Source organism: Pristiophorus japonicus, chromosome 2 (assembly GCF_044704955.1).
Source record: "Pristiophorus japonicus isolate sPriJap1 chromosome 2, sPriJap1.hap1, whole genome shotgun sequence".
In the NCBI taxonomy this organism is placed as follows: Eukaryota; Metazoa; Chordata; class Chondrichthyes; family Pristiophoridae; genus Pristiophorus; species Pristiophorus japonicus.
Genome location: NC_091978.1, coordinates 297,447,505 through 297,460,271, shown reverse-complemented (window position 1 = coordinate 297,460,271; position 12,767 = coordinate 297,447,505). Strand labels below are relative to the sequence as shown.

Below are 12,767 nucleotides of genomic sequence, written 5' to 3'. Positions count from 1 at the left end.
GGGGAAGTCATGTTTGACAAATTTGCTGGAATTCTTTGAGGATGTAACGAACAGGGTGGATAATGGGGAACCAATGAATGTGGTGTATTTGGACTTTCAGAAGGCATTTGACAAGGTGCCACATAAAAGGTTACTGCACAAGATAAATGTTCACAGGGTTGGGGGTAATATATTAGCATGGATAGAGGATTGGCTAACTAACAGAAAACAGAGAGTCGGGATAAATGGCTAATTTTCGGGTTGGTAACTAATGGGGTGCCGCAGGATCAGTGCTGGGACCCCAACTATTTACAATCTATATTAACGACTTGGAAGAAGGGACTGAGTGTATTGTAGCCAAGTTTGCTGACGATACAAAGATGGGAGGAAAAGCAATGTGTGAGGAGGACACAAAAAATCTGCAAAAGGACATAGACAGGCTCAGTGAGTGAGCAAACATTTGACAGATGGATTATAATATGTTGGAAAGTGTGAGATTATGCACTTCGGCAGAAAAAAAATCGAAGAGGAAGTTATTTTTTAAATGGAGAAAAATTGCAAAGTGCTGCAGTATAGTGGGACCTGGGGGTACTTGTGCATGAAACACAAAAGGTTAGTATGAAGGTACAGCAAGTGATCAGGAAGGCCAATGGAACGTTGGCCTTTATTGCAAAGGAGATGGAGTATAAAAGCAGGGAAGTATTGCTACAGTTGTAAAGGGTATTGGTGAGGCCACACCTGGAATACTGCGTGCAGTTTTGGTTTCCATATTTAAGAAAGGATATACTTGCTTTGGAGGCTGTTCAGAGAAGGTTCACTAGGTTGATTCCGGAGATGAGGGGATTGACTTGAGGAAAGGTTGAGTAGGTTGGGCCTCTACTCTGGAATTCAGAAGAATGAGAGGTGATCAAGGGCCGTGTGGCTCTTTGTCGGCCGGCGCAGACTCGATGGCCCGGAATGGCCTCCTTCTGCGCTGTAAATTTCTATGTTTCTATCTTATCGCAATGTATAAGATTATGAGGGGCTTGACAAGGTGGATGCAGAGAGGATGTTTCCACTGATAGGGGAGACTAGAACTAGGGGACATAATCTTAGAATAAGGGGCTGCCCATTTAAAACTGAGATGAAGAGGAATTTCTTCTCTCAGAGGGTTGTAAATCTGTGGAATTCGCTGACTCAGAGAGCTGTGGAAGCTGGGTCATTGAATAAATTTAAGAGAGAGGTAGACAGTTTCTTAACCGATAAGGGAATAAGGGGTTATGGGGAGTGGGCAGGGAAGTGGACCCGAGTCCATGATTGGATCAGCCATGATCGTATTAAATGGTGAGCAGGCTCGAGGGGCCAAATGGCCTACTCCTGCTCCTATTTCTTATGTTCTAATGTTAAAATTGGCTAAGTGACAGGAAACAGAGAGTAGCGGCAAACAGACTGGAGGTACACAGTGGTGTTTCCCAGGGGTCCGTACTAGGGCCACTGCTTACTTTGATGTGTATATTAACTTGGACTTGGGTGTACAGGGCACAGTTTCAAAATTTGCAGATGACACAAAACTTGGCAGTATATTGGCCAGATGAAATGTAACACAGAAAAGTGTGAAGTGATACATTTTGGTAGGAAGAACGAGGAGAACAAATGGGTACAATCCTAAAGTGGGTGCATGAACAGAGAGACCCAGCGGTATATGTGCACAAATTATTGAAGGAGGAGCGGGAGTGGAGCGAGAGCAGAGCGGCATAAATAAAGCGGGGACAGGAGGCCCGAGACCAGAAGGAGCGGGAGCTGAGCAAGAGTGGTGCGGCATAAATAGAGTGGGGAGAGGAGACCCGAATCCAGAAGGAGTGGGATCAGAGCAGAGAGGCTCCAATTCAAATACAAGAACCAAAAATGAAACAGTGATATCACAGGAGAGCAGGTAGGTGATTATTACAGCTTTTCTTTGCTGTCTAAGTTAGGGAAGAGGGTTAAATTAAGAGCTGAGAAATTGTAACTTGTCTAGTACTTATTAAATTAATAACTCAAAGCATAAAATAATTGAACAATAAAACTAAAATATTGATTGAATCAAAGAATTAACTGATTAATTAATAAATAAAACAAGGTTAGAGATGGCAGGGCAGGTGGTGTGTCATAACTGCAGCATGTGGGAGTTGGCAGAGAGCATAGCGATCCCAAGTAACCACCTTCTCCTCCTTAGGCAGTCCCTCGGAGACGAGGATGACTTTCTTCCACGCTAATATGAGTTCTCAGGTGACTGAGGGGCCCAATGCAGGATCCACAGTCTCTGTCACAGGTAGGGCAGACGGTGGTTGAGGGGACGTTTGGTGGGGTGCTTGGGTTGTCGTGTGCGCCTTCCGCTGTTTGCGCTTGCCTTCTGCGTGCTCCCAGCGAAGAGACTCGAGGTGTTCGCCGGCTTCCCGGATACTTCTCCTCCACTTTGAGCGGTGTTGGGCCAGGGATTCCCAGGTGTCAGTGGGGATGTTGCACTTTTACAATGAGGCTTTGAGGGTGTCCTTGAAGCGTTTCCTCTGCCCATCTGGGACTCGTTTGCCGTGTCGGAGCTCTGAGTAGAGTGTTTGTTTTGGGAGTCTAGTATCAGGTATGCGGACGATGTGGCCCGACCATCGGAGCTGATTGAGCATGGTAAATGCTTCGATGCTGGCCTGAACGATCACACTGACACTGGTGCTCCTATCCTGCCAATGGATTTGTAGGATCTTGCGGAGACAGCGTTGATGGTACTACTTCAGTGCTTTGATATGCCTGCTGTACATAGCCCATGTCTCTAAACCATACGGAGGGCGAGTATCACTACTGCTCTGTAGACCATGAGCTTGGTGCCTGGTTTGAGGTCTTGGTCTTCAAATACACTCTTCCTCAGGCATCCGATGGCTGCACTGTCACACTGAAGGCGGTGTTGGACTTCGTCATCGAAGTCTGCCTTGGTTGACAGGAGGATCCCAAGGTATGGAAAATGGTCCACGTTATCCAAGGCCTCGCCATCGATCTTGATAATCAGGGGGTAGTACTGTGTGGCAGGCCAAGTTGGTTGAGAACCTTTGTCTTACGGATGTTTAATGTAAGGCCCATACACTTGTACACTTCGGTGAAGGTGTTGACGATGCTTTGGAGTTCGACCTCCGAGTGTGCGCAAACACAAGCATCATCTGCATACTGTAATTCAACGACAGAGGATGGGCCGACCTTGGATCTAGACTGAAGGCGACGGATGTTGAACAATTTCCCATTTGTTCTGTAGATGAGCTCCACTTCAGCGGGGAGCATATTGAGGGTGAGATGGAGCATTGCAGCAAGGAAGATCGAGAAGAACGTTGGTGCGATGACACTGCCTTGCTTAATCCAAGTCCACACGTGTATTGGGTCTGTGGTGGCTCTGTTGGTCAGGATCACGGCTTGCATGTCATCGTGAAGCAGGTGGAGGATGGTGACAAACCTTTTGAGGGCAGCCGAATTTGAGGAGGACACTCCGTAATCCCTCACGCTTGACAGTCTCGAAGGCCTTTGTGAGGTCAAAGAAGGCCATGTACAGAGGTTGGTGCTGCTCCCTGCATTTTTCTTGAATTTGACGCGCAATGAAGATCATGTCCATTGTGCCCCTCCCTTAGTGGGTAGAATCCGCATTGCGACTCCAGGAGGAGCACTTCAGCCACTGGGAGAAGGTGATTGAGAAGGATTCTTGCGATGACTTTCCCTGTGGCAGACAGCAGGGATACTCCTCTGTAATTACCACAATCAGACTTGTCACCTTTCTTGAAGTGTCTCTGAGATCCCCTGGCATGCTCTCCTCCTTCCAAATAAGAGAAATTAGTTAATGGATTCACACCAATAATGCTTATCCCCCCATGCTTTAGTACGTCGGCAAGGATCTGCACCTGAGGCATTGTTGTTCTTCAACTGACGAATGGCCTTTTCAACCTCATGCCAGGCTGCGGTTGTGTTGAGGTGGTGGCGGGTAGCATGTTGCGGGATGGAGTCGAGGACACTCGCCTCAAAGACAGATTCTTGGTTAAGGAGATCTTCGAAGTGCTGCTTCCAGCAGGCACTGACTGCCTCTCTATCCTTGATGAGTACCTCTCCTTTCTTGGTCCTCAGTGAGGTGGAACCTTGGGTGCTTGGACCGTAAGTGGTCTTGACTGTGCTAAAGAATCCACGCATGTCGTGGTTGTCGGCTAGTTGCTGGATCTCCTGCGCTTTTTCCACCCACCATCTGTTCTTTAGGTTGTGAGTTTTATGGTGGACCTCAGTCTTCAGACATCTATAGAGCTGCTTTCTTGCTCTCGAGTTGTGTTGCTGTTTCCAGTTCAAGAATGCCTTGCACTTGCGGCTTATTAGCTCCTGGATTTCCTGGTCATTTTTATCGAACCAGTCTTGATGTTTCCTGGTGGAGTGACCTAGCATCTCTTCACAGATGTTAATTATAGAGGCCTTGAGGGAAGACCAGACACTCTGTGACTCTGGTTCACTGGAAGTCGTCAGGTTGGCTGTGAGGCGCTGGCTGAATAGTGCTTTCTTAGCAGGGTCTTTGAATGCTCCAGCTTTGATTTTCCTGTGGCAGCGTTTCTGTTGCCGCCGCTGTTTTGAGGCTAAATTGATGGAAATCATAGCCTGAGCAACCACATCTGCAGTAAAGTAAGTGTCTGCAACTCAAGGAACTTAAGGTCCAAATTGTTGAGCTGGAGTATGAGCTGCAGACATTGTGATGCATCAGGGAGAGAGTTACCTGGACACTTTGCTTCAGGACGCAGTCACACCCTTACGGTTAAATAGAGTTAATCAATGGTCAGGGACAGGGGGGTGTGACTACGAGTCAGGAAGGTAAGGGGACCCAGGATGCAGTGATGGAGGAGCCTCAGCCCTTGACCCTGTCCAAAAGGTACGAGGTACTTGCTCTCTGTATGGATGAGGAAAAGGACTGCAGGGAGGATGGGCAAATTGACCGCAGCACCGTGGTACAGAGGGCCATCCGAGTGGGGGAAGAAGGAAGGAATGTGGTGGTGGTAGGGGACAGTATCGTCAGGGGGATACCGTTCTCAGCAACCACGTCAGGGAGTTCCAGAGGTTGTGTTGCCTGCCAGGGTTAAGGATCTCGCCTCGCAGATAGAGATGAACGTGGGAGGGGGCGTATCCAGTTGTTGTGGTCCATATAGGAACCGATGACATAGGTAGAACTTAGAATGAGTTTCTGCTGAGGGAGTTCGTGGAGCTAGGGTCTAAATTAATAAGCAGAACCTCAAGGGTAACAATCTACCTAAGCCACACACAAATTGGCATAGAGAATTAAATGCAGATCAGTGAGTTAAATGCATGGCTCAAAGAGCAGTGTGGGAAGAAGGGATTTCAACTCGTGGGGCACTGGCACCAGTTCTGGGGAAAGAGGTAGCTGTTCCATCATGACGAGCTCCGCTTAAACTGGGTTGGGACCAGTGTCTTGGCACATCGAATAATTAGGGCTGTAGATAGGGCTTTAAACTGAAAAATGGGGGGAGGGGTCAAGTGAGAGGAAATTTAGATATCCAAAAAGAAAGGTCAATGCAATAGAGCAGTGTAGCGATTTGGGTAAAAATAAGCAGAGTGTGACAGGAAGAGATAGAGAATTTAATGGTAGCAGTGCAGCAGAGAATATGGTCAAAGCATGGAATAATAGTAATAAAAATTAAATTAAAGGCTCTTTTTATCTGAATGCACAAAGCATTTGTAATAAGATAGATGACCGAGTGGCACGAATAGAGACAATGGCATTGATCTAAAAGCCATTACAGAGACGTGGTTGCAAGGTGACCAAGGTTAGGAACGAAATGTTCCAAGGTACTTGACGTTTTGAAAAGAGAGACAGAATAGTAAAGGAGGGGTCGGGTAGACGTGATAATAAAGGATGGCGTAAGGATAGTCGAGAGAAAAGATCTCGGCTTGGAAGATCAGGAAGTAGAATCAGTATGGGTGGACATAAGGAATAACAAGGGGCAGAAAACACTGGTAGGAGTAGTATATAGTCCCTCCCCCTAACAGTAACTATGCGTTATACAGAATATTAATCAAGAATTAGTAGGAGCGTGTAACAAAGATAATGCAATAATCGTGGTTGACTTTAATCTTCATATAGACCTGACAAATCAAATTGGCAAAGGTAGTTTGGAGGACGAATTCATGGAATGCATTTCGGGACAGTTTCATAGAAACATAGAAACATAGAAAATAGATGCAGGAGTAGGCCATTTGGCCCTTCGAGCCTGCACCGCCATTCAATAAGATCATGGCTGATCATTCCCTCAGTACCCCTTTCCTGCTTTCTCTCCATACCCCTTGATCCCCTTAGCCATAAGGGCCATATCTAACTCCCTCTTGAATGTGTCCAATGAACTGGCATCAACAACTCACTGCGGCAGGGAACTCCATAGGTTAACAACTCTCTGAGTGAAGAAGTTTCTCCTCATCTCAGTCCTAAATGACATACCCCTAATCCTAAGACTATGTCCAAGTCACCCTGCAGCCTCTTAGCGTCCTCCTCACAGCTCACACCGCCACCTAGTTTAGTGTCATCCACAAACTTGGAGATATTATACTCTATTCCTTCATCTGAATTGTTAACGTATATTGTAAAGAGCTGAGGTCCCAGCACTGAGCCCTGCGGCACTCCACGAGTCACTGCCTGCCATTCTGAAAAGGACCCATTTATCCCGACTCTCTGCTTCCTGTCTGCCAACCAGCTCTCTATCCACGTCAGTACATTATCCCCAATACCATGAACAATACGTCATGGAACCAACCAGGGAACATGCTATTTTAGATCTTGTATTGTGTAATGAGACAGGGTTAATTAGCAATCTTATAGTAAAGGATCCTCTGGGGCAGAGTGATCATAATGCGATAGAATTTCACGTTACATTTCAGAGTGACTTGCCCAAGTCCAAAACTTATCTTCACCTTAAATAAAGCCAATTAGGTATGAAGGGCGAATTGGCTAAGGTGGATTGGAAAAAAATTAAAAGGTATCGCAGTAGATAAGCAGTGGCTAGCATTTAAAGAAATATTTCACAATTCTCAACAAAAATACATTCCATTGAGAAACAAAAACTCCACTGTAAAAATGATCCATCCATGGCTAAGTAAAGAAGTTAAGGATAGCATTAGATCGAAATAAGAAGCGTATAATGTTACGAAGAATAGTAGTTAGCCCAAGGATTCAGAAACCAGCAAAGGATGAGCCAAAAAATTGATAAAAAGGGAAAAAATAGACTGAGAGAAAACTAGCAAGAAATATAAAAGCAGATTGTAAGATGTAAAAAGGAAGAGAATAGCAAAAGTAAACATTTGGTCCTTTTAGAGGCTGAGGAAGGAGAAATTATTATGGGGAATAAGGAAATGGCAGAAATGTTAAACAAATATTTTGTATCTGTCTTCACAGTAGAAGATGCAAAAAGCATACCTAAAATGGTGGGGAACCAAGGGTCTAATGAGGGTGAGGAACTTAATGTAATTCATATAAGTAGAGAAAAAGTGCTAGAGAATCTAAGGGGACTAAATGTTGACAAATCCCCTGCACCGGAGCCTACATCCTAGGGTTCTAAAAGAGGTGGCTGCGGAGATAGTGGATGCATTGGTTTTGATCTTCCAAAATTCCCTAGATTCTATAACAGTCCCAGCAGATTGGAAGGTTACAAATGTAACACCGCTATTCAAGAAAGGAGGGAGAGAGAAAACAGAGAATTACAGGCCAGTTAGCCTGACATCAGTCGTCGGGAAAATGCTGGAATCCATTGTTAAGGAAGTGGTATCAGGGCACTTAGAAAATCATGACATGATAAGGCAGAGTCAACATGGTTTTATCAAAGAGAAATCGTGTTTGACAAATTTATTAGAATTTTTGGAGGGTGTAACTAGGAGAGTAGATAAAGGGGAACCAGTGGATGTAATACATTTGGATTTCCATAAGGCATTCGATAAGGTGCCACATAAAAGGTTATCACACAAGATAAGGGATCATAGGATTGGAGGTAATGGCCCTGAAATTCCAGTCAGAGACTTCCCACGGGCAATTGCCTCCGACCGGAGAATTTTCCCGAAAGTACCTGGTGGTCCCGGAGGAACGTGAGATTCCGTGGGGGAGGCCTTCTCTTCCCGTCCTCCAGGTTCCCACGCAGAAAGTGCAGTCAGATGTGACTGCTCAACCAATCAGGTAAAGTATTCTCAATTAATAGCAATGGGAACTCCGCATCTACGAGTTCTCATTGCTATTAATTGAGAAAAAAAAACCAAACACACAAACACCCAATTAAAAAATTAAAAACACACCTCACATAATTAAAATTAATTGAAATTAAAGTTAATAAATATCAGAGAAAAAAAAAATGTCCAAGTTTTTAAAAAGTTTTTTAGTTATGGTTTAAAATAAATTTAACGCAGTGAGCAGGGTTTTTAAAAATAAAATGTGTATTTTTAATTGTATTTTTTATGTTTTAAGTGCGTTTTAAGATTCTTAAGCCTGTAAAAGTAGGCTATGCGCCTGCTTTGATCAGACGCAAGAGTTTTGAGGACATTTGCTGGGCAAGAAATGGGTAAATACTGTAATCTTGCCCTTGCCCTCGCTCCCGAGATGCGGATGATCTTGACAGATCGGAAGCGGCAGTTTTCAGCGTATGCGCATTGTACGGACCCGGGGAGGCCAGAATTTCTGGGCCAATATATTGACATGGATTGAAGATTGGTCGATGGACAGAAAACCGAGAGTAGGGATAAACAGGTCTTTTTCAGGTTGACAGGCTGTAACTAGTGGGGTGCTGCAAGGATCAGTGCTGGGGCCTCAGATATTTACAATCTATATTAATAACCTACATGAAGCAATCGAGTGTAATGTATCCAAGTTTGCTGACGATACAAAGCTATGTGGGGCAGTAAGCTGTGAGGAGAACATAAAGCGTCTGCAAAGAGATATAGATAGACTAAGTGAGTGGGTGGCAGATGGTGAATAATGTAGGAAATTGTGAGGTTATTCAATTTGGTAGGAAGAATAGAAAAACAGAATAGTTTTCAAATGGCGAGAAACTTTTAAATGTTGGTGTATATAGAAATTTGGGTATCCTGGTGCAAGAAACACAGAAAGCTAGCATGCAGATACAGCAAGCAATAAGGAAGGCAAATGGCATGTTGCCTTTTATTGCAAGGGGGTTGGAGTATAAGAGTAATGAAGTCTTGCTGCAATTGTATGGGGCCTTGGTGAGACCACACCTGGAGTGTTGTGCACAGTTTTGGTCTCCTTATCTACGTAAGGATATACTTTCCTTGGAGGCAGTGCAACGAAGGTTCACTTGACTGATTCCTCGGAAGAGAGGGCTGTCTTTCGACGAAAGATTGTGTAGAATGGGCCTACACTCTCTGGAGTTTAGAAGAATGAGAGATGATCTCATTGAAACATACAAGATCCTGAAGGGGATTGACCCGATAGATAGAAACAAAGAAAATAGTTGCAGGAGTAGGCCATTCGGCCCTTCAAGCCTGCACCATCATTCAATAAGATCATGGCTGATCATTCACCTCATTACCCCTTTCCTGCTTTCTCTCCATACCCCTTGATCCCTTTAGCTGTAAGGGCAATATCTAACTTCCACTTGAATGTGTCCAATGAACTAGCATCAACAACTCTCTGCGGTAGAGAATTCCACAGGTTAACAACTCTGAGTGAAGAAGTTTCTCCTCATCTCAGTCCTAAATGGTTTACCCCTTATCCTTAGACTATCTCCCCTGGTTCTGGACTTCCCCAACATCGGGAACATTCTTCCTGGAACAGCTATCCAGTCCCGTAAGAATTTTATATGTTTCTATGAGATCCCCTCTCATCCTTCTAAACTCCAGTGAATACAGGCCCAGTCGATCCAGCCTCTCCTCATAGGTCAGTCCTGCCATCACGGAAATCAGTCTGGTGAACTTTCGCTGCACTCCCTCACTGCAAGAATGTCCTTCCTCAGATTAGCAGACCAAAACTGAACACAATATTCCAGGTGAGGCCTCACTAAGGCCCTGTACAACTGCAGTAATACCTCCCTGCTCCTATACTCATATCCCCCAGCTATGAAGGCCAACATGCGATTTGCCATCTTCACCGCCTGCTGTACCTGTATGCCAACTTTCAATAACGGATGAACCATGACACCTAGGTCTCATTGCACCTCCCCTTTTCCTAATCTGCCGCCATTCAGATAATATTTTGCCTTCGTGTTTTTGCCACCAAAGTGGATAACCTCACATTTATCCACCATATGTTTGCCCGCTCACCTAACCTGTCCAAGTCACCCTGCAGCCTCTTAGCGTCCTCCTCACAGCACACACCACCACCCAGCATAGTGTCATCTGCAAACTTGGAGATATTACACTCAATTCCCTCATCCAAATCATTAATGTATATTGTAAATAGCTGGGGTCCCAGCACTAAGCCCTGAGGCACGCCACTAGTGACTGCCTGCCGTTCTGAAAAGGGACCCGTTTATCCCGTCTGCCAACCAGTTCTCTATCCACATCTTATTCCGAATACTCCTCGCATTGAGGCACAGAGCCTTCAGGCTTGACTTTTTGACACACTTTGCCCCTTTAGAATTTTGCTGTAATGTGGCCCTTTTTGCTTTTTGCCTTGGGTTTCTCTGCCCTCCACTTTTACTTTTCTTCTTTCTATCTTTTGCTTCTGCCCCCATTCTACTTCCCACTGTCTCTCTGCATAGGTTCCCATCCCCATGCCATATTAGTTTAACCCCTCCCCAACAGCACTAGCAAACACTCCCCCAAGGACATTGGTTCCGGTCCTGCCCAGGTGCAGACCATACGGTTTATGTACTGGTCCCACCTCCCCCAGAGCTGCTTCCAATGTTCCAGGAATTTGAATCCCTCCCGTCTGCACCACTCCAAGTCACGTATTCATCTGAGCTATCCTGCGATTCCTACTCTGACGAGCACGTGCCACTGGTAGCAATCCTGAGATTACTACTTTTGAGGTCCTACTTTTTAAATTTAGCTCTTAGCTCCCTAAATTCGTCTATAGGACCTCATCCCGTTTTTTGCCTATATCGTTGGTACCTATATGCACCACGACAAATGGCTGTTCATCCTCCCTCTTCAAAATGTCCTGCAGCCGCTCCGAGACATCCTTGACCCTTGCACCAGGGAGGCAACATACCATCCTGGAGTCTCGGTTGTGGCCGCAGAAACGTCCATCTATTCCCCTTACAATTGAATCCCCTATCACTATAGCTCTCCCACTATTTTTTTTCTGCCTCCTGTGCAGCAGAGCCACCCACGGTGCCATGAACTTGGCTGCTGCTGCTCTCCTCTGATGAGTCATCCCCCTCAACAGTATCCAAAGCGGTGTATCTGTTTTGCAGGGGGATGACTGCAGGGGACCCCTGCACTAACTTCTTTCTACTGTTCTTCCTGTTGATCACCCATCCCCTATCTGGCTGTGTACCGTTTACCTGCGGTGTGGCCAACTCACTAAACGTGCTATTCATGACATCCTCAGCATCGCGGATGCTCCAGAGTAAATCAACCCACAGCTCCAGTACCGCAATGCGGTTTGTCAGGTGCTGCAGGCGGATGCACTTCCCGCACATGTAGTCGCTAGGGACACTTTTAGTGTCCCTAAGTTCCAACATAGCACAGGAGGAGCATAACACATGCCCGAACTCTCCTGCCATGACTTAACCCCTAGATTAACTTAATTTGACAACAACAATGCTAAAAGGTTACTTACTGATAAAGAAAAGAAAAAGAAAATCTACTCACCAATCACTTACTTCCTTGGCTGTGATGTCACCCTTCAATTTCTTTCTACTTTTTTGCCTTCTCACCCTGCTGCAGTTGCACCGGCTGGCCTTTTATAGACCTCCCCACGCTGCCGCTCCACCTCACGAACTCCCCGTTGGCTCCTGGCCGACGCTGGGCCTTTTATAGGCCTCCCCACGCTGCCGCTCCACCTCACGAACTCCCCGTTGGCTCCTGGCCGACGCTGGGCCTTTTATAGGCCTCCCCACGCTGCTGCTCCACCTCACGAACTCCCCGTTGGCTCCTGGCCGACGCTGGGCCTTTTATAGGCCTCCCCACGCTGCCGCTCCGCCTCACGAACTCCCCGTTGGCTCCTGGCCGACGCTGGGCCTTTTATAGGCCTCCCCACGCTGCTGCTCCACCTCACGAACTCCCCATTGGCTCCTGGCCGACGCTGGGCCTTTTATAGGCCTCCCCACGCTGCCGCTCCACCTCACGAACTCCCCGTTGGCTCCTGGCCGACGCTGGGCCTTTTATAGGCCTCCCCACGCTGCCGCTCCGCCTCACGAACTCCCCGTTGGCTCCTGGCCGACGCTGGGCCTTTTATAGGCCTCCGCACGCAGCCGCTCCGCCTCACGAACTCCCCGTTGGCTCCTGGCCGACGCTGGGCCTTTTATAGGCCTCCCCACGCTGCTGCTCCACCTCACTAACTCCCCCTGCTGAGAAATTGTTTCCCCTGGCTGAAGTTTCTAGAACTAGGAGGCACAGGGACCAAAATTCAGCCTACTGATAAGGCCCGTTACCGCTGGCAGTGTCGAATGACCGCCGATTTTTTGTCGAATGGCCACCGTTCGCGAAATTCACCTCAGAGTTTTTCTGGCGCTCCCCACTTCTGCCCCGCTGCTGCCAAACCCTCCTAAGTGCGTCATCAAAACGCGCGCCGCCGATCTCCCGCCCCGAATCAAAATTTACCTGGAAAAATCTTTTTCTGTCAGTGCACTGTGCTTGCAGTGTCTGCAAAATGGTGG

General features: G+C 46.5%; 1 protein-coding gene across 2 annotated transcripts in view; it reads right to left on the bottom strand.

Moving 5' to 3' along the window:
- Window positions 1-12,767, bottom strand: part of idua (alpha-L-iduronidase) — a 538,596-nt gene that overhangs the window by 401,757 nt on the left and 124,072 nt on the right. The window lies entirely within an intron of this gene.